This window comes from Phasianus colchicus, chromosome 2 (assembly GCF_987193195.1).
Source record: "Phasianus colchicus chromosome 2, bPhaCol1.hap1.1, whole genome shotgun sequence".
Lineage (NCBI taxonomy): Eukaryota > Metazoa > Chordata > Aves > Galliformes > Phasianidae > Phasianus > Phasianus colchicus.
This window is the reverse complement of record NC_143437.1, coordinates 24,424,869-24,448,787: the sequence shown is the minus strand read 5'-3', so window position 1 is coordinate 24,448,787 and position 23,919 is coordinate 24,424,869. Positions and strand designations below refer to the sequence as shown.

The 23,919-nt window shown below is 39.1% G+C and overlaps 1 protein-coding gene across 12 annotated transcripts in view; it reads right to left on the bottom strand.

Annotated features, from left to right (window-relative positions):
• The window catches only part of LOC116230043 (uncharacterized), a 108,931-nt gene that overhangs the window by 2,167 nt on the left and 82,845 nt on the right, over positions 1-23,919 (bottom strand). For 2 of the 12 annotated variants that reach the window (XR_016464048.1, XR_016464049.1), the window contains exons 9-12: positions 21,343-21,433; positions 20,447-21,156; positions 20,142-20,285; positions 14,850-19,881 (exon numbers count right to left, since the gene is read on the bottom strand). The gene's annotated coding sequence lies outside the window, so the exon portion shown is untranslated. The other 10 variants (XM_090135146.1, XM_090135144.1, XM_090135143.1 and 7 more) reach the window with 10 other exon arrangements.

Below are 23,919 nucleotides of genomic sequence, written 5' to 3'. Positions count from 1 at the left end.
ATAGTTAGCTAACTTCAAAAAATGTCACTTGATGATTATCTCAGGCATCTTAACTCATTGGGGAAGAAGCCTGAACAGTAAAACTACTGTGTGCAACAGCACATGGCTTCGTGCTGGATAGATTTCAATCGTACTCTCATTTTTAGCTTTAATGAGATTTTATAGTTATTAAAAAAAAAACAACAATGTGAACATGTGAATATGATGGCAAAGCAATATTTCATACTAGCGAATTTGAAAGACATAATTCAATGGAAATAAAGGATCTGTAAAACAGCAGTTTTACTTGGAAAACAGAAGTGTTTACTGTTAGTTAATCTGTAGTACTGTAGAGCTGCATGCAGTATGGCATCACATGATTCTAATGGCTTCTTGAGTGTTCAGTTGCAAATAAACACTCCTGTATTCAAATACAAAGAGGAAAACAAACTAAATCTAAAAATACAAGAAGGAACTATGGTATTTTTTTTTTCTCTGAAAGACTACAGTGTTTGTAAAAGATGAAGCAACTCTTAAAAAAGCCTATCCAATATGGCTCCAAATATGGATTTGCCTCTGTAAGATTTACAGCAGGTGAAAACAAAAAAACAAACATTTTGTATACTCTTCCAGTTGTAATCAGTGTAATAACTTGTAATGTTGTAATGTTGTAATAACTGCAAGTTATGCTTGCTTCAAGTTATCAGTGCTATTTACGTTTGTTTCTTGCCCAGTCCCCCTAGTTTGCATGAAGTTAGTGCAAAATTCCTACAACTTCTTATGCATTTACTATAATGTGCCCTGTCCTTCCTTTTTCTGTGATCTTTCTCCTAATCTTAACTACTTTTCAGCTCTTTTTCCACCCCTAGTTAAGTCTCTTAGCTTTCAGCTGCCATTTCTCTGACTGCTTCACACATTTCCACATCTCATAACCCTCTTTAGCCAGTGTATCTGTAATAGTGTTTGGAACAGATAAGGTCTGTTGCATCTGGCTTTGAGGGTGAAGCTGAGAAAACTAAGAGTGGAGAAGGAACACCTGTAGGGTCCCCATTTCAGTCCTTATTTTTTATGCTATGCCAGTATTGCCACAGTTTTATTGGCATTAACCTATTTGTGTATGCTTAATGGGCGTCTGACTTGAGCAGGGTGACTGGATGTAATACATTGGCAAACAAAAGCCGTGGAAGAGGGTTGAGTCACAAAAAGAAGAGCATGTTAACAGGACCAGGGGGTTGTATGGGCTCCATGGGCTCTGTACTGCAGGTCCTCCCACACAGCTGGGAAACAGGGTGTCCACAAGCAGAGGTATTGGGTGGCCTCTGGTGATATGACAGATGTGGATTGGTCTTCGGCACAACCTCAAAACATTGCTTGGAGCCAGCACTGAATGCTTGGGTAACTCCAGCCACTTACGTTTCTTCCCATTCTCAACAATTATCTCCTTCTAGCCGATCTTTCAAAACCCTTTCTTTACATTACAATTCTTTCATTGCTTTGCAAGAGGTTACGTCATATCACAAGACTGAAAAGCACAGTGCAGCGTAGTGTAATTTGACCCAAATCTGACATTTCTTTGTGATGTGTCATATCAGAAATGTAAAGCAAACATTGTCCTTTTCCAGTTTGGTCAGTAGTGACTGCTGTGGGTTGCCCTACCTTCTGCATGATGGAATTTATGAGACTAACGAGGATTCTGTATTGGACATAGGAGAAAACACAGTTATGAAGTTGTTCATGCTTTCTGGAGAGCTGCATGACAGAGACTGGGCTCTGAGTCAGTGCTTCTGAGGTTGCAGAGAAGCTGGCAAGAAAAGCAATAGCATTTACAGTTGATGCTACTTGAGAATGAAAAGTGTTGAGGGAAAACATGTTAACGCACTGCTTTGTAGTTTCTGCTGATTTTCTTTTTTGGCCTACTGAATTTCAACTCCTTTTAAATATGCATCTACTAAAAGGGAGCAACAAGAGAAGGCTAAAATTACCCTTAAAAAAACCTTAAGATTAAGAGACTATAGAGCATTCCGCATCCGGTAAAAAAGTACCTCCTTGTACTGAACCTAAGCAAGACCTGACAAACATCATCTGCTATATCATACATCATGTTTAAAAGAACCTGTGTTAGTTCATGTGTGTGTTATACAGGGAATGATAACCCCAACTCCCATTGCACAGTGTGCTGACCTGTTGCTGCTTACTGTGGGTCTGCCTTTCACATCCTCATAATTACAGACTATATTTGCATTGACTATCACACGCTCAAGAGCCTGGATCTTCCCCGTGCAAGGATCAAGTACTTCATGTTTTTGAAAGAAGACTTATCACTTTATTACCTTGGGGATTACAAGCATGAAACCCTGATTTGAAAGACTTATGTGGTAGTATGTCTCAAGAGTTGTTTGCAGATAAAACATGCTTGGTGGGCCCCAAGTGCTCAGTTTAGAGTCCTGCTGCTACCCCTTTGAATGACCTTGAGCAGCTCATTTCACATTGCTGTGGCTCTGTTTTCCATTGATTTTTTGTTTGTACCTGGCAATATTCTGGAAGGTTCTGCATAGCACCTTATAAAATGAGTCCTGATCTCATTTTGGCTGTTAGACCCTGGGACATTCAACAGAGTAAAAACACTTTTAAGCAGATTTTTAACTCTTTCTCAGACCTGCCTATTTTAACAGACCATCATACCTTCCTGAAACATGTGGTTATTTTTCCTGAAATATTCTGTCTGTACATTGGTCATTCTGGGTTTCTGCTGACAGGAAAAAGTTTAGGGTAGTCAAATCCATCACAAAACTATCATGTACTTGTGTACATACATTTTATAGCTTGAACATTGAGGTAGTTGCATCAGCACAACCAAGATATTAGTAATGCAGCAGCAAAAAGAAGTAGTTGGCACAAAGGACTTAACAATCTCTTAAGCTGGCATTACTGCTGGAGATATTTACATAAGTACCCGTGGCAACGCGGCCACGGACATGATCTCAACATAAATCTAGCATTAGTAAGTCCATTCCCATATTCCCAATAGCACAGTAAATTTGTAACTTAAGTGGGGCATGGTGAGCGGTCTAGCTGAAGAAAACAGACCTTGGTGTTCTGTGGAGGCTTTTGAGCACCAGTCCTGCTCTCTGGGAGCACTTTGTGCAGGAGCACATGGGGAAAATACCCAAGAATGAATGTTACATAGGTATTCTGCATTTATCTTTGGAGGCAATGTGGGTTGGAATGGGATGAGTTGGGGGAAATGGAGACATAGCCAATTAAAGATGAACAAAAGTGGAAATTGTTTTGAGTTTCCATACCTACTTTCTCTGCAGGGAAGAAATATTCCCATATTATGGGTGCAATGTATAGAGTCAGCAGTTCTATAGAGGCGCATGTTTTTGAAGAAGATAATACTTTGTACCATCGTCTTTTCTTATATTTGTACTTCCACAGGTGAATAAGGTTACCTGAGTCACATCCCATCTTATAATGATATTATTTTTTGAAATATCTTGCTTCCCTTGATGTTATGCCTTTCTCTGTGGAAAGTAAGTGAGACCTTTGTGATTATTGCATATTAATTATAAAAATATTTGAATGAATAGGGACTCTGTCATTCCGAACCCTAAGTCTAACTAACAATGGGATCTATCTCAGTGGTTTTAACTTGCCAGAAGAGAACACTAAATCAAAACAAAAACTTGCATAATGATAGCAACTACAAAAAATTCACAAAACACACCTGTAAGATAGCTTGTGAGCCAGTTTTCATTTCAAGTTTATTTCATTTATTTAAGAATCCCTCTTTTACTCAAAATTTTGGCAAATGAATACAACAGACAGTGTGTGAGAATTTTCTCACGTCTTTTAAAATATTTCCTGTGTAGCTTCCTAGGTCCAGCTTTTGCCCCTGAAGAGAATGGGTGATTTGAAGATATACTTATTTAACTGGACGTTCACTGGCCCTTATTAGAGACCTACTTTAACAAGGGATGAAAATTGTGCCTCAAGTGCTGTTTCTTTCCATGTCACTGCAAAGGCGTGATGGACAGTTAAGTCTAGATGTAAGTGGTGATACTGCAGATGGTGGTGTTTGATTAGACGAGCTGACCAAAGCGCTTGTACAGGAGCTCCAGATAATAAACACCCAAGAAATGTGTAAATTAAGTGGGAGCTTAACTGAAAAGTCTGTTACATTCAAAAGTCATCCTTTACTGTCTCTGAAAACGCTTATTCTCAAGTCAAAGTGGAAACGGAGATTTCTCAGTGTTTATACATCTGTGTACAGGCAGTACCAGATCAATGTCTCCTCAGGACTTTTTTGTACATGGATTTTTTGTACATGGATGGTGCAACAAGAACAGTTAGAGGTCAGGATGTCTAAATACGGGCCAGCTCTCGTGGCCAGCAATGTCCCGCTCTGAGCTGGCTGTCACACAACCACCCCTTGCCAATCCGTGGGGGCTCCCTGTCTGCAGGAGCAGAGCAGCTGGGGCAGGCAAGTGCCCAGGGCTGAGCTGGCCCCGTGACATCTGGTGTGCATCTCCAGACCACCTCGTGGAGTCTACTGAAAAGTAGCGCACATGGCCATGATTCTGGCTTTCAGTTTTCAAGTTGTAATGAAATCCCTTTTTGTTTGGATGTGCTATAAAGCCCTATGATCTATTTTAGCTGGATTACCAGAGGCAATTTTTTAAATGCTGCACTGCCAAATGTGTTAATCCATCTCAAGTTACTTCAAGGATATCCACAGCATATGAAAGTGCAAGTTGGCCTGGCATCATTAGAACTTGTAGGTAAACAAACAGTAAACTTTATCACTCACAGTAGGCTTAGAATATCTTCCAGTTATTTAGTAAATATGTGTCTATATGTTACATAAAAGCATTCAGCAGTGATTTTTTTGCAGTTAGAAGTAAAATACTTTTTCTGTATTTCATAATGTTAAAAAATAAAGACAAGAGCAGACCAGCTGAAGAACTGCAGGCAGTGCCCTCTCTGCACAGCTTGAACTCTCCCTATATTTATCTGAAGCAGATGTTCCAGGCAGGATGCACACTGCAGCCAGAGGTGAGGACGGAGGTGTACAGGACTTGAATCCATTTCAGTTCAGCTCCCACATCCTGTTTACACATAGCTGCTGGCCTGAGAACAACACTGAGGGGAAAAAAAAGGAAGGGGTGGGGGTTGTGATAGGAAGGAACAGTTGATTGGAGTCATGATACTGACACCACTGCTAGGCATGTGCATTGGGAGTGCTGCAGACTGCGGTTCCCTCCACATCTCCCACTGCCGGCAACATTTTCTCTGCTACTTTGGCTCGCTGTCTTCTGTCATAAGGAAGGGGAATGGAAGAGAGAAAGAGCACTTCCTATAAAAAAAAAATAGAAGACAGCTCACCTGCAGAGACACTATACTTTCTCTGCTATTCAGCAATGCTCCACAGATTGAAGGAAAAACAGAGCTGGAATTTACTGAGCTAGCTTTTCAGTCTCATCAAAATCATGGGTAGATTTTTAATAGTAGGAAAGGTCTTGCAAAATCACCAACGGGCAATGAGAATTATTCATAATGCTAAGTGCCACTTAAACAGTCATTCTGTTGGAGGATGGATTTTGCAGGCTAGGTACTTACCGGCAATTTGATTTCTACATAAATGCAGCAGTGAAAGGCCTGCTTTTTTTCCATGCACTGGATATGCACTTCCATTTCAAGCCTCATTCCCTACAGCAATTCCACATCATCCACACATACTCCTGATTAATGTTATGGAGATAGGAAGAAGAGCGTATATACTTTCTACGTCTTTTTTTTTTTTGTTTGACATTTAAACAAGATCAGTGAAGGCCCAGCTTTTCCTTGTCAAAGCTTCAGAAAGCTGCTAGTGGCAAATTTCCCGGGAGGCAGAAATGGAAGAAGCAGTTTTTCCAGGTTGTTTTTCACAAAGTTCACAACACGGGCTGGGAACACTATGTATCAGTTAAGCGTCCCTGTAATATTATATTCTGCAGAGATTGGCTACTGGCTTCACATCTCCATAGTCATGCACAGATACAACACGGGGTAGCTTGAAGAACATATATCTTCCTCTGCTAAAATGGTATGAACTTATCAACACCGTGGGTGTCTCTTCAGCTCGTTTTTTAAGCTCGTTTTTTAAGCTCATTTGAGAAGCAGAACGTATGTGTGACACATTTAGTGCCAGAAGTAATGAAGTACTTGATTTGACTAGGACAGTAGAAAAGAAGCTGAAAACTTATTAAAAAGTCTGGAAAACTTCATTATTGTAGGGTCTTATCATCTATTTTATCTCCTACTAGTGAGAATATAAAATAATAAAATTGCAACATAAAAGTTTCTACTTTTTTCAACCTTGAACAGACAAACTTCTTTACCAATGCTGGTTGCTTTTTAAAGGAAAAAAAAATAACACTCAAAGCTTTTCTTTTTTTATCCATGAAGTTTCAGTAGGAGACAACAATTTCTAAACAATTGGCTGAGATAGGCTGCATTTCCTTGGATGCTCTGCTTTTCTTTATTATGCTTGCATTATTTTGTTATGCAAGCAACTACCATCGCATCAGATTTTAATTTTCTTATTTCAAATTCTCAAAAAGACCAGAAATTTGGGATCAAATTGGAAGGTAAAGGGAAAAATTTAATTCGGTTTTATTCTTAAGCCTTTCTTTTAAGCTTCAATCTATGTTGTGCTTGAAATTCAATCTTCAGATAAGGAACAGCAGCCAATCTCTTTGTTGGTTCATCTTTGTATAAAACTGCCTACTGAGTTTCTTTTTCTCTGAAAAGACTATAAAAAAGACAAATTAAGACTTTACTATATTAGTGCTAGTTATCCCTTCTCACATTTATGTAGCTTTTTATTTACAGTGTTCATTAAAAACTTTTCAAACCACATGTGGAAAAAGCACCATATCAGTACTAAAAAGTATTTGTGTTAGGGTCAGGTGAAGGCTGTCTGAAAAGTGTTTAATCTTGTGTCACAAAAAGCTTTAGAACAGGATGAAGTAACTCTAATTGGAAATGCAGACACTAACTAGGGAAGGAGACTATTTTATCTTTCCTAATATTTTCTATTTCCATATTTTTTTCCAGTATTTCACTGAAGAATCGGGTCCTTTGCACCATTTTTTGGAGGTGTCTTCATATGTCTGGCGTAGAATTTGGTGTTAAAGTTCATGAAAACTAAAATGTTTTAAGGAAAAACAGTTACTGGTAGACAAACAGTAATATACCATTTCCTGACTTTTAAGCCTTTGGCCTTCAAAGAGAGAGTATGCTTTGCTACTGCCACATGGAAATACCCCCAGGATGGTCCCTAAGACAAAGGTCTTGTGAATAACAGCATAGTATCAAAGATGTGTAGGAACTGGAGAATGACAATCAAATAAATGGTACAACACTCATATCCCTTTCTAGCCAAAAATAGAATAGTAGCTGAAAAAAGCCTGGCAGAAAGCTTAGACTTATACATTAGATATTTTAAGCCAAGCTTCACTCCTATTCACCTTTTACTGGAAGTACGATCTCTGTTTATTTTCTTTTTTTTTTTTTCTTTTTTTTTTTCCTACTGTAGCAGAAATGCAAAGGGATGGCTTGAAACAATAATTGAGCACCTGATGGGAAGGCAGGGGAGTCCAGGTGCATGCAATGCATCTGAGTGATTGCACCTGCTAGAGCCAGGATCCACCCCTTCCCAGACCTCATTTAAGGGCCGGCAGTGGAAGCAAAGGTATCTGGCTGAAGATCCCTGTCTATTGGAGGTCTTCAAAGGTAAGTAGTTATTCTTCCTTTGTTGCTGTGTGTGTGACTGCTGTGCTGGAGCTTGTTCTCTTTTGCTGTAGCCTGGGATTGTTCTGCTCTCCTATTATTGCTGTATTGTCCATTGCATTATAGCATTACAGCTCCTATTTCTTTTTCTTGCATCTGAGCTTTCTCTAAGTGATTTCCTGGTTCTTGACCTGTTACAAATGCTGTGTTCACTCAAATTTTTCTTCTTTCCCTTATTTCTACCAAAAGTAACCAGCAGCCCCATTTTCTTCCTCTTATAACCCACTTCTTTTTCGTATGAAAACACTTTCAGCTCCTTTTCTTGACTATGACAGTTTTTCATGTAGTCACTTGAAGAGAGTTCCAGGGTTTCGCATCTGAGGTCTTTCATTTCTAATACAAAATAAACAAATATAGAGGATGTTGAAAACCTATACTGCTAGCTTATCCACAAGAAGGATGAAGCCTTGAATGAGCCTTCATAGAGGTGCTTATGGCCAGTAAACAATGTATGTCCTCAAGAATGAATCCAGGCAGTTTCTTCCTGACATAGAAAGGAAGAAATCTGAATGTCTATGGTAACTGAGCTATCTGAATTGCCTTCATTAGTAGGCTCACTGGAGCACAGGGTAAATAATGTGAAACATACTAGATCTATATTCAAGGTGGATAATAAGTAATAATTCAGATTCCAGAAGTTTTGAATATCTGTAAAATCAAAAGAACTGATGATTGGAAAAAGTAATATTGTTTTTTACCAGACTGAAACATTTCCACATACGTTTCATGGGTAAATACTAGCTTATTATTAACTCCAGAATATCAATATAAGCATACTCAGAGTGACATTTCTATGCCTCTGATAACACTGAGGTGGAATGTAAATATTTCAGCAGTCCAAGCGAAAGCAGTAGAAAATCATAGGCAAGTAACACCTCACCATTCATACTTGCTTCCTGGGTAATCTAAGGAATTTCTTCGGCTCTTTCTTCCCTGCTGAAATGAGACTGGACAGGGGTCATTATTACTTTAGTGGCAAATTAATAAGAAACTATATAGAAAACATCAAAAGCATTTGGTATTTATACCAGTCTGTAATAGAACTGAATGGTGGCCCTTCTCTTAAAGGGGATAAATGCTTCAATAACGCTTAATGTTCATTTTGCAGTCATTCTTCTGGAATAGCAGGAACTCAGAAATTCAGAGTTCATTTGCTACAGCACAGAGGAGAAATACGTTTGGTTAAGAGAAACATTTTCTTCTGAGACTGCACTGGCCCAGAACACTTGGTGACAAGTTACTATGATGTTCACATTGGCTTTCTCAGAATCTAAAGTGTCTGACAGTTTTAATTCCATTAATAGTGGACTTAGCTGCTGTGGGAATTTCTTATTCTTAATACAATTTTTTTTTTTTTTTTTTTTTTTCTGCTTTGAGAAGTATAGAAAGACTCAGTTTAAGTTATAAGCAATACATTAATTCATATTGCTTACACTCTCTGGGAACTTTACTTGCAATTTCATAGTTACTGTTCTTAAAATGAAGTCATTAAGAGAAACAAAGTGTGATAGAATGATTTCAGCTTGTTTAGCCTTGAGGAGCATTATAAAATATAAAGCAAGGAGAAAGTTAGTGAATCCAGTGCTGCATAGAAGATCATAAGCATACCCCTGCCTGTGAAGCTTTCCTATACAATTTTTTTGTGATTCTAGTGCAGAAAAGATAGGTTTTATTCTCAAAATACTAAGAGCTGCTACTAGATTTTAATTCTGTTAACTGCCCAGTATTTACACTCCATAAAAACAGAAGGAAGATATGACTTCAGAAGATCATCTGTTAGTGCCCCATCTTCTGCCTTTTTTTTTTTTTTTTCTGACTCTGTGTCTTGAGTGCAGAGTAACTCAATTTAGCTGATTACTAACTTTTGTTAATGACACTTCTTGTTTAAGTGCCTGCAGCTTGTCACTGGTCTTATCTGATAAGATAAATTAAACACATCCTTTAAAATATTTTAAGATATCATTTCCTCTATTAATAGTTATATTTACAATGCCTATTAAGCCCTGTGCACAAACCTACCCTGAAACTCACTACAGCTACCTGTGGAAGAAATGAATGGAAAAAGATTAAATACATTATTAAATACAAACCTGAGGATATTGTTCAGTGAGGTACACTTACACACACACTCAACATTTTAGATGTTTATTTTAGAAGAGTTTTTTTTTTTTTTTTTTTTTAGAAAACTGTGATATTTATGATGGTTCAATGGTACACTTTTGACAATGCTGTCATTAGTACTGTTTTAAAACATGGTGAAAACTGTCATAGCTACTGGCATTGAATTCCTCAGCCTTTTATTTAGGAAAGAAAGTCAGTAGCCTGTGTGGAATTTGCATGGTAGGAAAGAAGAAAGTAATATAAAGAGATCTGCAGCTGAAAAGCGAAAAATCTGCTTTTGATTTATGATTTAAAAGAAATTACTCTGCCTGTCAGTTTGGTTGATGTGATGAATTTTTTTTTTTTAATTTTTTCTTTTAGGGAGCCTAGTATTATTCATAAGATATCTGCTAACTGGAGAACCGTTCAGAAACATGGCTGGTATAAGAAACAGTGTTGTCAGCAGGAGCAGGACAGCAATTGTCAGCCTTTACTTTGCTCTGGTGAGTCTGCAGCTTGAGTACTGTGTTTGGTTTTGGGCCCCTTACTGAAGAAAGACATTAAGGCCTCTGAGCATGTCCAGGGAAGGACAGTGAAGCTGGTGAAGGGTCTGGAGCACAGGCTTCAAGAGGAGAGGCAGAGGGAGCTGGGATTGTTTAGTCTGGAGAAGAGGAAGCTCAGGGGAGACCTCATTACCCCCTGCAACTACTTGAAAGGAGACTGTGGTGACAGGGGGGTTGGCCTCTTCTCCTGTATAACTAGTGGTAGGACTGGAGGGAATGGCCTCAAGTTGTACCAGGAGATGTTCAAGTTGGATGTCAAGGAAAAATTTATTCTCCAAAGGAGTGATTAGCTGCTGGCACAGGCTGTCCAGGGAGGTGGTAGAGTCATCATCCCTGAAAGTGCTCAAGGAACATCTACATCCTGAGGGATAGGGAGGGTTGGGAGAGGGTCACTGCTCAATATTGTTGGTGAACCACCCCCAGGCTAGATCTGCTCTTCACTCCCTGGGGTCCCCCTAAGTAACAAGTTTGCAGCATTGGACACTGAAAGGGAGGTAAGCTTAGGGGAGCCTTCCCATGCCTCCCCTCAAGGTTACTAAGAGTGAGGCAGTCTACTCCATGTGTTGAGACTGCCTCTACCAGGAAAGAAATGGGGTGGTTGTAATAGGTGACATCCCTTCTCAGATGAATGGAAGGTCCCATTTGCAGACCAGACCCAAGCTGTAGGGAAGTGTACTGCCTTCTGGAGCTCAGGTCAGGGATGTAACTTGAAAACTCCTGAAACTGGTTCACTCCACTGATTACTTCCCATTACTCCTACTTCAGGTGGGCAGTGACAAAATTGCTCAGAGAAGCCTGTGAACTATGAAAAGACACTTCAGGGATTTGGGGTGAATAGTTCAAGAAGCAGGAGCCAAATGGTGTTTCCTTCTACACCTTCTGGGGCTGTGAAGGACACTGAGTTGGCTAGGAAAAGACAGGTAATAAATGATTGGCTCAGAGGCTGGTGTCAAGGCAGGAATTTGGGGGTTTTTGACTATGGGGAAGTTTACTTGGCCCCTGGCCTGTTGTCCATGGGAGAAACTCACCCCTCTCAAAGGGGAGAAACAAATCCTAGTGCAGGAGCTAGCAGTGCTTATTGAGGGAACTTTAAACTAGCTATTATGGGGAAAGGGGACAAAACAGGGCTCACCAGAGAGAAGCCTAGGGGAGCAATGCTGGAGGTGAGGCAGATGTCTCAGATGAAGTGTATCTACACCAATGCATGCAGCATGGGCAACAAAGAGGAGGAGCTGGAAGTGATTGCGTGGCAGGCTAAGACCTAGTTGCTATTACTGAAACATGGTGGGACTACCCCGAGACTGGAGTGCTGTGATGGATGGCTACAGGTTCTTCAGAAGGGACATATGAGGAAAGAAGGGTGGTGGTGTGGCTCTTTATATTAAAGAGTGGTTTGATGTTGCAGAGCTTGGAGTTGGGAACGGTAAAGTTGATTGTCTATGGAGAAGGCTTGTAGGGGTGATGTCTTGGTGGGGGTCTGTTATGGACCAGGTAAGTAGGATAAGGAGACAGACAAGGCATTCTATGAGTAGTTTGTAGAAGCTGCAAAATTGGCAGTACTCATTCTCATGGGAGATTTCAACTTCCCTGATATAAGCTGGAAATATAATACAGTGCAGAGGAAGCAGTCGAGGAGGTGTCTAGTGTGTGGAAGATAGCTCCTTACACAGTTGGTATGAGAGCCTACCAGAGTGGTGCCCTGCTAGATCTGCTCTTCACTAACAGAAGGACTGGTGGGAGATGTGAAGGCTGAGGACTGCCTTGGGTAGAGTGACTATGAAATCATAGTGTTCTTGTATCAATTGGATGGATCAATATGATGGGAAAGGTATTACAACAAAGGTGTGATGATGGAAGGACCAGTTACAACAACCCTAGCCAACCCTACAGGCTTAGGGAGGAGTGGCTGGAAAGCTGCCTGATGGAAAGGGATCTTGATGTACTGATGCACAGTCAGCTCTGAAGATAAGCCAGCAGTATACCCAGGTGGTGAAGAAGGCCAATGGCATCCTGACTTGTATTGAGAATGGTATGGTAAACAAGACTAGGGAAGTAACCCTCCTTCTGTGCTCAGCACTACTGAGGCCCCACCTTCAGTATTGTGTTCAGTTTTGGGCACCTCAGTATGGAAAGGGCATTGAGGTGCTGGAGCAGGTCCAAATAAGAGCAACAAGGTTTGTGAAAGGTTTGGAGAATATGTCCTTTGAGGAGAGACTGAAGGAACTGGGACTGTTTAGTCTGGTGAGGAGGAGGCTGAGGGGAGACCTTATTGCTCTCTTTAAATACCTGAAAGGTGTTAGCAGTGAGAGCAGGGTTGGTCTCCTCACACTGGTGACAGGATGAGGGGATACAGCCATAAGTAGCACCAGGAAAGTTTTAGGTTGGGTATTTAAGAGAAACTTCTTTACAGTGGCAATCAGCCCTTAAATGAGGTCTAAGAGAGGTGGAGCCAGGCTCTACCCCTTCTGGTTGCATAGGTGAATTGCCTTCACCTGTGCTCTTGGGCTGTCTGGGTCTTTTTCCCAGGTGCTCAATCAGTGATTCAGGCTGTGACTCAACAGTTCCCATGCAGTTCTTTCATCTTGGTGATGTCAGAAGGCTGACTAGCAAAACTACTATCTTGAACTTCCAGAGGGTAGATGTTAACCTGTTCAGGATACTTGTTACAGGGATCCTTTGGGAGTTGCTCCTGAAGAGTAAAGGGGTCCAGGAAGCCTGGATGCTCCTCAAGACAATAATCTTAAAGGCACAAGAACAGGCTGTTTCTGAGTGCTGTAAGGTGAGCTGGAGAGGAAGAAGGTTGGTATGGATGAACCAGGAACTTTTGTTGAGACTCCAGGAGAAAAAGAGCCTACGTCCTCTGGAAGAAGGGACAGGCTACTTGGGGAGACTACAAAGAAGTTGCAAGACGTGCAGGGAGGAAGTTAGAAAGGCAAAAGTCTGGCTTGGACTCAGGTTGGCCATTGGCCACTGCACTGAAAGAGAACAAGAAATCCTTTTACAGATATATTAATGGTAAGAGAAGAACCAAGGAGAATTTCCATCCTTTATTTGATGCAGCAGGGAATGTGACCACTGTGGATAAGGAAAAGCTGAGGTTCTCAATGATTTTTTTTACATCTTAATAGTTGGATCAATTAGCCTCGGTGCACTTCGCGCCCTGATCTGGAGATCTAGGATAGAATGCAGAATATGGTCCTGGTGATTCAGGAAGAGACAGTTAGCTGCTGGACTTTCACAAGATCATGGGACAGGACAGTCTCCACCTAGGGTGCTGATGGAGCTGGTGGAGGTGATTACTGAGCCACTTTCCGCTGTCTATCAGTGTTCCAGGTTACCTGGAGAGGTCCCAGAGGATTGAGGGCTTGCTGATGAGACTCCCATCTACAAGAAGGGCTGTAAGGAGGATCTGGGGAACTACAGGCCTGTGTCAGTACCAGTTTACTGATGAGTTTGCTCAAATCAGGGTGGTGTGCACTAGACAGACAGAAGTTTGGTAAGACCTCAGAACTGAACCTATTATGAGCAGAAGATTGGACTAGAAACCTCCGGAGATCCCTTCCAATTGGAATTATCTTCTAGTCCTATGGTCAGGAGGAACAGAAAGCCAAGGCATGGAAAGGGAAAGGATGAGATCCACTTAGACCCAGAAGAAGAGTGTCCTCATTTCATGATGCTGCCTTATCTCTGCACTCTAAAAGAAAAAGTGCAGAAGTGGTAAGTAAGCTTACAAGACAATCTCCTTGCAAAATAAGTAACAACCCCAAACACTTCAGTACTGAGGAAGTCCCTGAAGCACAGGGAAATTCAGCAACAATCCCCACACTAGCAAAGAGGAAACGTGTAGAAGTAAAATCAAGCTATGGCTTTGCACTCCTGGAAGGTGCAAATAATCATTAGGAAAGTATTTCTTTGTCATGCATTTATGCATTAGCACTTGGAAGATGCCAAATCTATCCCATAAAAGAAACTGTAAAGGTTTCAAAAATGTAATTTATTTATAAAATACAGCCCTATCCTGATCTTAGGATCTTCCCGGAACTGAAGCGTTCCAGTTTTCCCTTAATTTCTCTCTCAGAGCTGTAGGAAGCCTAGTGTGAATGAGAAAAGAGGTAGTTCCACCAAATACAGTCTATCAATGTGCCAGGGAGGGATATATGTCGAATATTACTGTATTAGACTTTCTGGATACATAGTTTCATGTTGATTTAGCCATTTAAAGTAAATGAGTGGAGAAATGAATAAGTAGAATCTCAGAGGTAAATGTTCCCTCTTATTAGCAGCTCTGCTGTCACCTCAGTGATGTAACAGAGGACATGCTACATCCTGTTAAAAAAAATATTTTCTACGGCCTGGTCTCAATGGCATAAGATAGAACATATTAAAAAAAAAAAAAAAAAAAAAGGTGGGAAAAGCTAATGCCTCATCAGCTATGTGATACTAAGAACAAGGTAGCTGGTAAGTCACCTGGGTATTTATAGCTATTTCTCCAGATAGAGGCAGTATTGGTAAACTCCACTAATAAAAAACAGTTTATTATAGTAAAAGAATTAACAAACTGATTTCATTTTAAATAGTGTCTTTGGTTCTAAAGGAACAGCGAGCTTACTATATGTATCCCAACTAGGTAAAAAAAAAATCCCAAAAAGGTGTTCATGTTTTATGGCCTTCATCCTATTCATTCTGCTTACTTGTTATTTAATGGAAAGGGGTAAACCTGTATTTCCAGAAAACTTAAGATCACTCTGCATTTTTGTATTCCTCCTTATTGCAAGGTCTCTGCAGGGTCTGCAGACAGTGCTGTAGGGTGACTCAATTTAGCTCCAGTCACTTATATGACATATTATGTCTCCTAATGTTTGTATTGTATTAGATCCTTATATATTAAGAGCTCCATTGTGCTAGCTGTTGTGAAGAGGTTTTTCAGAGAAGTCAGTCCATACTCCCAGCAAGCTATAGTCTAGGTCAGAGAGGACAAGGGAAAGCTTAGCTAGTCATTAGAACCAGTGAAGTTCACAAACACAAGAATAGAACTGAAACAACTTAAAAATGCACCCAGGAAGCCTATGGAAGAATAAGGCACAAATAATCTCTGGGCTCAGTTCTGCTATTGCATAGGACAGATTTGGAAAAGTTTAGTTCTGTGCTTGGGTGATGAACCAACAGAAAGCAAAACAGTGGGTTACATTCCCTGAAGGTCAGACTCATCTGAGCTTTATAAATGGTTAGCTTTAGATCAGAATATTCTAGGTTATAACAAACTACTTACTAAAATAACTTGAGGAATCAGAGGATTATTGCATTGAATTGACTTTTATTTTTCCTTTAGTGAGTAGATCCATTTCAGACTGGTCTACTTAGTGAATACAGTGTTTTTGTGAGACTAGGTCTTAAAATTAAGCAGGGGTTTCTTAGTGCTGAGTGACAGGTCAGTAGAATTAAATTGGTCAGGAATCTCAGTTGCTATGTTCCATGCAGGCTTTTAGTTTGGCCAGGAATTAATAGAGGAGATGCCACCCTGACAACATTCACTTGTCTGAATCTGAACACCATTGCTACAGAAGGACACAGCACCGAGCTAACCTCACTATGCAAAGAGAAGCTCCAAAATTCACTCTTTAAATCAGCTTATATCTCCTGCAGCCTGAAGAACGGCAGGAGGTATGTATTGTAGACTAGCATCCAACTCTTAAATATATTCAATATCCTGTAGCTTGAATATTTATCCAGACTTTGTCCACAGTACTACAGCTTCCTGGCTCTAGAAATAATTTAAGCAACCTTACAGTTATTCCTGCAAGCTAGTGTTGGACTGGAAGACAGATACGAAGAAGGAAGAAGTTTAAATTGAACTGAATAGATATTCTATTTATTTTCAAATACGAACGTGGTCAATACTGATTTTCAGTTTAAATATTAATCTTCCCAGCAGTATGTGCAAGGGTATTACACCTCTCATCTGCGTTCAGAATAAGATGTTTTTGTCTGCCAGTTCTTCTAGTACTTTGGCCTCTGTAATACCAAGTAATGCCCTCTCAAATTACACATTCTGCTACTAGAAAATTATGACATAGATGCTGTCATTGAAACCTGAGGGGGATGATTTCTACAAGTAGAGTGAGGCTGTCACCATGTACAAGCTACTCAGGCTGCACGGGGTTCTTAGCAATCTGATCAAGCTGCATATGTCCCTGTTCATTCCAGTTGGACTAGATGACATTTAAGAGTTGCTTCCAACTCAAACAATTCTGTGATTCTATGACATATTCTTAAGAAATTATGTGTGTACATGTGGTTTAAATGGCCTTTTTTTTTTTTCCAGATCAGGCTTAATGCTGCATGTGAATTAAAGCAATCTTCATTTTTTAAGAAGCTTTTGAGTTCTTTGAAAGTAGATGGATTTACAAATCCAGAGCTGGAACAAAATTAATTGTGAACCTTAAAAGAGAGACTACGCTTCCAAAACATGAGGACAAGTATGACCTTACTGTAAAACTATGTGCTTTAGCCTCTGGGTAAAAGTGGTGCATGAGAGGTTTATTTATGTTTAGGTGTGTAAATAAACAGTAAGCCTTTGGCTACTCTTCTAATATTTCAAATGGAGTCTGCCAGCAGTCTTTTATTTCTGTTATGGCTTCAGGACATTAAGACCACGGAAACACAGCTAAATTAAATGTTGCAAATGCAGAAGTATTTGTGGCACTTCTTGCTTTCTGAGGGCCTTGATTCAGTTGAACATGTGCTTTATTTAAAGGTAGGGATAGCAGCAGTCTGGATGCTGCCCCTCAGACTAAACTGTTTTTCTTTGTAGTGGTGGCAGAACCAGATCCTTAGTTTTAATTGATCTGATGATTAAACAGGGTAGCCCTGTATTGATCATGACTAACTTCAAAATTATACTGAATGCATTTATACAAATACAGTGGTTTTTTTAAGCTGTAGGAGTAAAACTATTTTGCTCATGGATTGCTTACACAGTAGATTTTAGAGGTAAAATATGCCAGAAAGAACATGAGCCGTGAAGCCAATCAATTGAGGAAAATCATATCCTTTCCCACATGTAACTTCTCCAAATCTCAAGTTTTTCTTACTGTATTACTTAGAAAAGTAATACAAATAATATTGTCAAAACAATAACAGCAAAATTCCCCAGGTAACACCTGAAGTCACAACAGCCAATCACTGAACATTGTTGTTTTCACACCTTCTGTGATCAATTGGTTTTTATACACGGGGAAAAAACTAACCTATACAGATACAATCTATCTCTGCACTTAGCCCAGAAGCAACTTGAATGATTGAAAGAGCCTGTTCTGGAGTGGCAAACATTGTATGTTATACCCTTCATAGCATTCTGCTGTAGTCCAGGTTTAGGCAGAGAGCCATATAAATTCCACATTAATATCCTCCAAAGTTAAATGTGATAACATACAAGCACTCGGATGTTCCAGTAATCACCCTTTTATATAATATTCCACTAATTCGTCAAGGAATTATGAGTTCTGTGCTTTCTTCAAGCTGAGAATGCTTGAACCCATATCTTTCATATGTTATGGAAGTGCTTAGGCCATGAGGTATTTTGGTTAACTTGTTCTCCACCCTTTCTCTTGAAGTACAGCCAGAAATGCTGCATCATGGGCCAGAAGGAGTACAGCCAAGAAGAAACCTGGCTCTAGCTTAAGGTTCAGGCATTTCATTAGAAAAGGAAGAAAAAAAGACAGGGATGCCAGCACTCTCCCCTTGTACGTGTGCACACTATATAACTATTAAAACAGTACTAAGAGTAGGGTAAAGGCCCTGAAGTCCATTATTAAGAACTCAGCTGAGAAGATAGCTAAATATGTACCCTAGTTTTGTGCTTGTAATAGCTCTGTGAAATACAGTTTCAATAAGTCTTCAGAAGTTCTTTCTCAGGTCTATAGGTAATATTGTAAATTGCAAATATTGTAGCATTTGTTTTTTTTCCTGTTTTCTTTTAGTTACCAACTGGTTCCTGTTAAGAGCTTTTGAACATGTTACCGAATGTTTGGTTGCCAATCAAATCACCACCTGCTAGCTATTGCACACTTGGAAGACAGTTTATTCAGGCTATTTTTTAAGGAAATACAGCACCCCACTTAATACCCAATACACTACATATAGTTTCATATCTGGGTATGTTTTGCTTTTTGACATACATAAATTCCATGAAATCACTGTTTACATAAAGTGTTCCCTTTCAGGCAATTAGGCAAGCTATTAACATCGTACCCTAAGAACACCGCTTTATAGTGCTGCAGGCCTCACTCACTTGCCTTCCTCAGAGAAGCATAAGCCTTATTTCATCTACAAGAATGGACATTTACATAGTCTGTATTTAAATGTTTATGTACATATACATACAGTCATAGAATTGGTCAGGTTGGAAAAGACCTTAAAAATCAAGTCCAACTGCAGCCTACTTATACTAACTACTCTAACAGCTCGTACCCCTGAGCACCATATCCAAACAGTTTTTAAATGTAGATGTATATACAGGAAATTCTTCTATTCACAACCAACCAACATTCCCACTTAATAGTAACGAATTAGACCCTTTGAGAATATTGGTCTATATGGAAGAAGTTTAATCCTCTCTGAAGTACAGAATACCCTATTGAATCTCCTTTAGCTTTGCTGCATATGCAATTAGTAATTTGAGATTCAGAAAACAGAAACAAAGAAGAGGAAGCTCAACAAACAATTCTGCTTGAGAAACAGAAAAATAAATTGTCCCTAAGGTTTTACATGAAAGACAGTGGAAAATCTTGACCTTTCTGCGGTCAGGATTATGTTTAGACCATACTATATATGATATGATCTCTTAGTGGGGCATCTTTTCAAGGGTCAGCTGCTCACAAAGAAGGTTAACATTTACTGGCATGTACAAAACGGGCACTGCAAAATCTCAGTCAACTGGAAACCCTCGTCAGTTGGATGCCTAATTAGATTACTTCAGCTTAATTACATATTGTATTTAATAACAATTTAACAGAGGCTAACTAATATACTTCAAGTGTCTTGGTCTCAAAATGATACTTAGCCCAAAATAGTCTATATGTCTTACAAACCAGTTTAAATGTTGCTCAGTTTCCACAAAATATTATTTTTACTGTATTAGACCCAATCTCATTTGTGAAATATGTCAACTATTTATTTCAATTTTTGAACAAAATTGTTACATCACAGCATGTTTAACATAGCATGTTACATCATAACAGTTCAAAACAATGATGGCTGATGTTTTAAGTATTTTTTCACCTGTGTAGTAAAATCAGGGGAAAACATGCTTAAGATACCTTGAAAACTACAGCCTTCCTGCTCAGACCTGGTTTGGCATTGGGTTCAGGAACAGCAGACAGATCTTCTGGACTATTTTCAAACCAAGCTGAGGAAAACAAACAAAAACAAGAATACTAAAAGAAAGAACTAAATGCATTTAAGGTGTATAATTAATTTCTATAAGAGTTGCTCTTTTCAACTGTGTTAAAATAGAGTTCTTCTCAGCTCATGTATGAGCTCTTCCCAGAACATTGCTACGTTACTCTGGAGTGGCCTGAAGAACATAATGTGTATAACAGCCTCCTGATTTGCTCTGTGTTTTGCCACTTATACATATGTAATTATTCACAATAGAAGCTCTATTACCTGTGTTGGGTAAAGCGATGCTTGACAGAGGTCTCTGCCACGCATTTTCTGGGATTTTGGCACAAATGGAAGCAATGGAGATAGGTGGATCTCTGAACCTGTACTTCTGAGATGTTCCTCAGACCATCAGGGAACAGTGGGCAACTGCAGGGAAGAACAGGCCTTTGCAGTTATCACACAAGATAGTAGAGAGGTCTCATACTGAGAAAAGTATGTGTAAATTTTTATGTTATATTCAATTGACTAATATTACAGAGAAAGACTCTTCCATTATTTCCATTTAAAATTAAATAAAATTTACTTACTCTGTGAAAGCATGCACAATAACAAATTAAATGTAACAGTGTGAGAAAAGGAATCCACCTAATTCTCATGGAACTCTTTGATTTCTCCCCTTCTCATTTCTTGCTTGCTCAATTCATTTTTATTCCTTGGAAAATTCCTTATAACATGGCTCTGAATCTGATCAATGTATTCGAATAACTGGAAATAACAGAAAAAGACTGAAAGTGATTGCTTGACTAAAAGGTCTTTACTACCCTTGCCCAGGTATCTTGCCTTCAGCCCACCCTAATTCAATTAGGAGAACTAGCTGGAATGTTTCAGATTACTGCAATTGTTTCAGCAGACAGGGAGAAAGATATAAGAACTAAACTAGGTGAGACTTATCTACAGTAACTCAGTTTCATGTTCTAAAATAACTCTGTTACCTATACCACAATGTAGTGGTGATAGCTATGTTGGAAATGGCATTTATAAAGCATCTTTGACCACTTCACCTGAACTTAGATCACTAATCCATCTGGCCCAGGACAATTTCCAACACTCTCAATCTGTCAACAGTTCCAAGCAGCTGCCATCTCAAAAATGAAGCCAGACTTTCAGACAAATGTCTTCTTTCCCTCAAGATGTGGATTTGTTATTTTCTTTGCTCCTCTCATAAATTCCACTGTTGTGATGTGGGATCAGTAACTGGTCCTTGACAAGGTGACTGAAGAAGTGGTAGATCCAGTAGCTGATAAACCATTTTAAACAGAGATAAAAGATTAGTCACACTCATGATCTGGGACTCCCAGATCTAAAGAAATATGGGAACAGTTTCTGCCCAAAATAAGCAGTGAAACATTATACTCAGAACTGCAAAAAAGGGTACCTAAATCCTACTTTTATTTTTCAGAGATTTTAAGATATTTTTGCTTACATGCTTACGAAAACTCCTATGTTCCATTTTCATTGTAGTACTGTAGTCACTGGAATTAACGTGAGAAGTGATGGCAGAAGAAGTGATGAGTCTGAGTGAGAAAATAACAAGAAACTCCATTGGTCCCAGCTACTTCAAGTTCCCATTTACAAAGTTTTCATTTTTAACAGAGCCAGAATTATATGCCTGGGTTAAAAGCAAGAGCATCCACAGATATGGACTGTTGTGTGAACACGCACCTCCTACAGAACACAAAAGAATTTTCTCTTCGTGAAGGCCTCTTCCCTCTACAAGAGTGCCTCCAGCACCCATCTTCTGAGCTGGGGAAAAGCTGTTGCAGCTTTTAAAAAGGGATGAAATCCTTCCTCAGTATGTTCTGTTAGATCCAGAGTGTTTGACTAATTTGTCTCCCTAAGCTTTGAAAAGAAACTTTTATGATGAAAACATATTTTTGGGGATTTTTCCTTTCTCTACTCCTATCGCCTCAGCCAGATTGTGAGGGTCAGCACTAAGCTCATAGCCCTGAAGGGCTATGGCTACATTAGCAGCTCTCAACAAAACCAATTGGCTTAAGTACAGCTCCCTTCTGATGCTTTCACATTTCTAGGTGTAGAACTAGCAATTTCAAATATTCCTGAAACAGTATGTCTATGGCACAGCATGGAGATGCCCTGTTAGCACAGTGTCCAGATCAGCGTCTGCCTTGCGCTTTTAAGTCTGCCCAGAGTACGCTGGTACAGAGGATAGATGTACCTACATTTGGTGGACAAGGTTAAACTCAAGCAGGGGCTCAACAGCAAAAATTTAAGATTTTTCATTAGGCACAGATCTATTTTCTTCCAGTTGGCTGACATTTTCAACTTGAGGTAAACTGATTTTACAGTTGCAGAAAGGCAAAACAGTAATACCAATAAAACTGTTTAAAGTATGCTAAAAACACTTTAAATCGTTTCCCCTGTACTCCTCAGAAACACTGCAACAGCAGCTAAGTGGTGGTTGGAAGTATGGTTTTATTTGTATTGATTTTTCTGTTACCTGGGTCTTCAAAGCACAAGCAATGTGATTAATGCCAATGAACACCAGCAGCCTTTACATGTAGCACCAGAAACAAAGACCAAAAACCACAAAAAAAAACCAAAAAACCCACACCAGCTATTCCATACAAAACCATAAACTTTACCATATCAAACATACTTAAATTGTGGATTTTACTTCTGTGCATCACATGGCATGTGGAGCTGTTGTAACAGCAAATTTGACCTAGTTCTCCTTTAATTCAGATGGAGTTGAAAGTACTGAATACTAATGAGGCCATCTAAAACAGGCCTAAGCACATAGCCTTTCAAAAAAAAAAAAAAAAAAAAAATTCTTCAGAAGAAGGAAATAATATATAGAACAAGACATTTACTGCATAAATCAATAACACTTTACATGATAGATAAAGCAATCTCTAAGAAAATACTCTTTCTGGGTTTTTAAACCATCCTACAGAATTTAATTGATGAGATTTCAGTTGCTGAAGGAGCTTGAAAAAGAACAACTATGCAAAACATATATGGTATGTCGTATATGGTATATATAGTCATCAAATATTTTATATTAGCTTGTATGAGGCCTTATTAAGTGGCAGTATGAAAGTTTAATTAATTTTGTGTTCTATCAAGTTTTTTCATCCCTGGGATACGCTATTCAGTAAGATCATTTTTTTCTTCATGATCTTTCCACTAACGCAAACAAAAAACTTCGAAACTTTCCTGGAAACAATCACTGCTGTTAAAAAGGAATCAGTGATATCAGTTATTCCAGATCAAGTCCTTTCTTCACTTCTATTTTTTAAATAGATCTGTTTAGAGAACACACTCTACACAACCTAGATGTTGTGAAATTATGCCATTTATCTTATGTTGTGTTTATGTAACTAGCTGTAGATTAAAAAAAGCTTTTCTTTTATTAAAACATACAAGCACTAGCAAAAGGTGGCTTTCCTTTCCTATTTCATGATATTGAAGAGTTCATTAGCTGTCAGTTAAGTGAAATTGCTTCAGTCTTGAGACATGCCAGCATTAGAAAGCTTTGGTGACTGTATAGACACTGTTAAAGACCAAAGCGCGTTAATCCACACAAGAGAATGGAATCAGAGCAGGTGAAAATTTGTCACTGCTATGACAAAATAACTCCTTAAAATAAACCAAACATCTTTCAGTGTTAAATTTGGTGCTGTATTAGCTGCAGTAGAAATTATAGCCCAATTACTGCTTGTTGAAGTATCCTACAACTCCATTTTCACAGCAGTATTTTAGAACTTCAGAAATATAGAAACTAATGCTGTTATTCATGTAGTGTAAGAAAGTTGGCAGGAGTTGTTTCTTTCAGAGCAGAGCTAGCTGTTCAGAATTTTGAAGGAGTTTTGTATCCAGTAGCATCTAATGCATGACCAGCTTTTGAGAATTCAGCACTTGGAAACAGACCTAAGAAGTAATCCTACTTTTAATTACAGACCTGTGACTGTTACAGCGTAACACTATAATGCAATGGAAAGTACAGCAACAGTACCAGGGTAGCAAAGTCTTTGGCTAC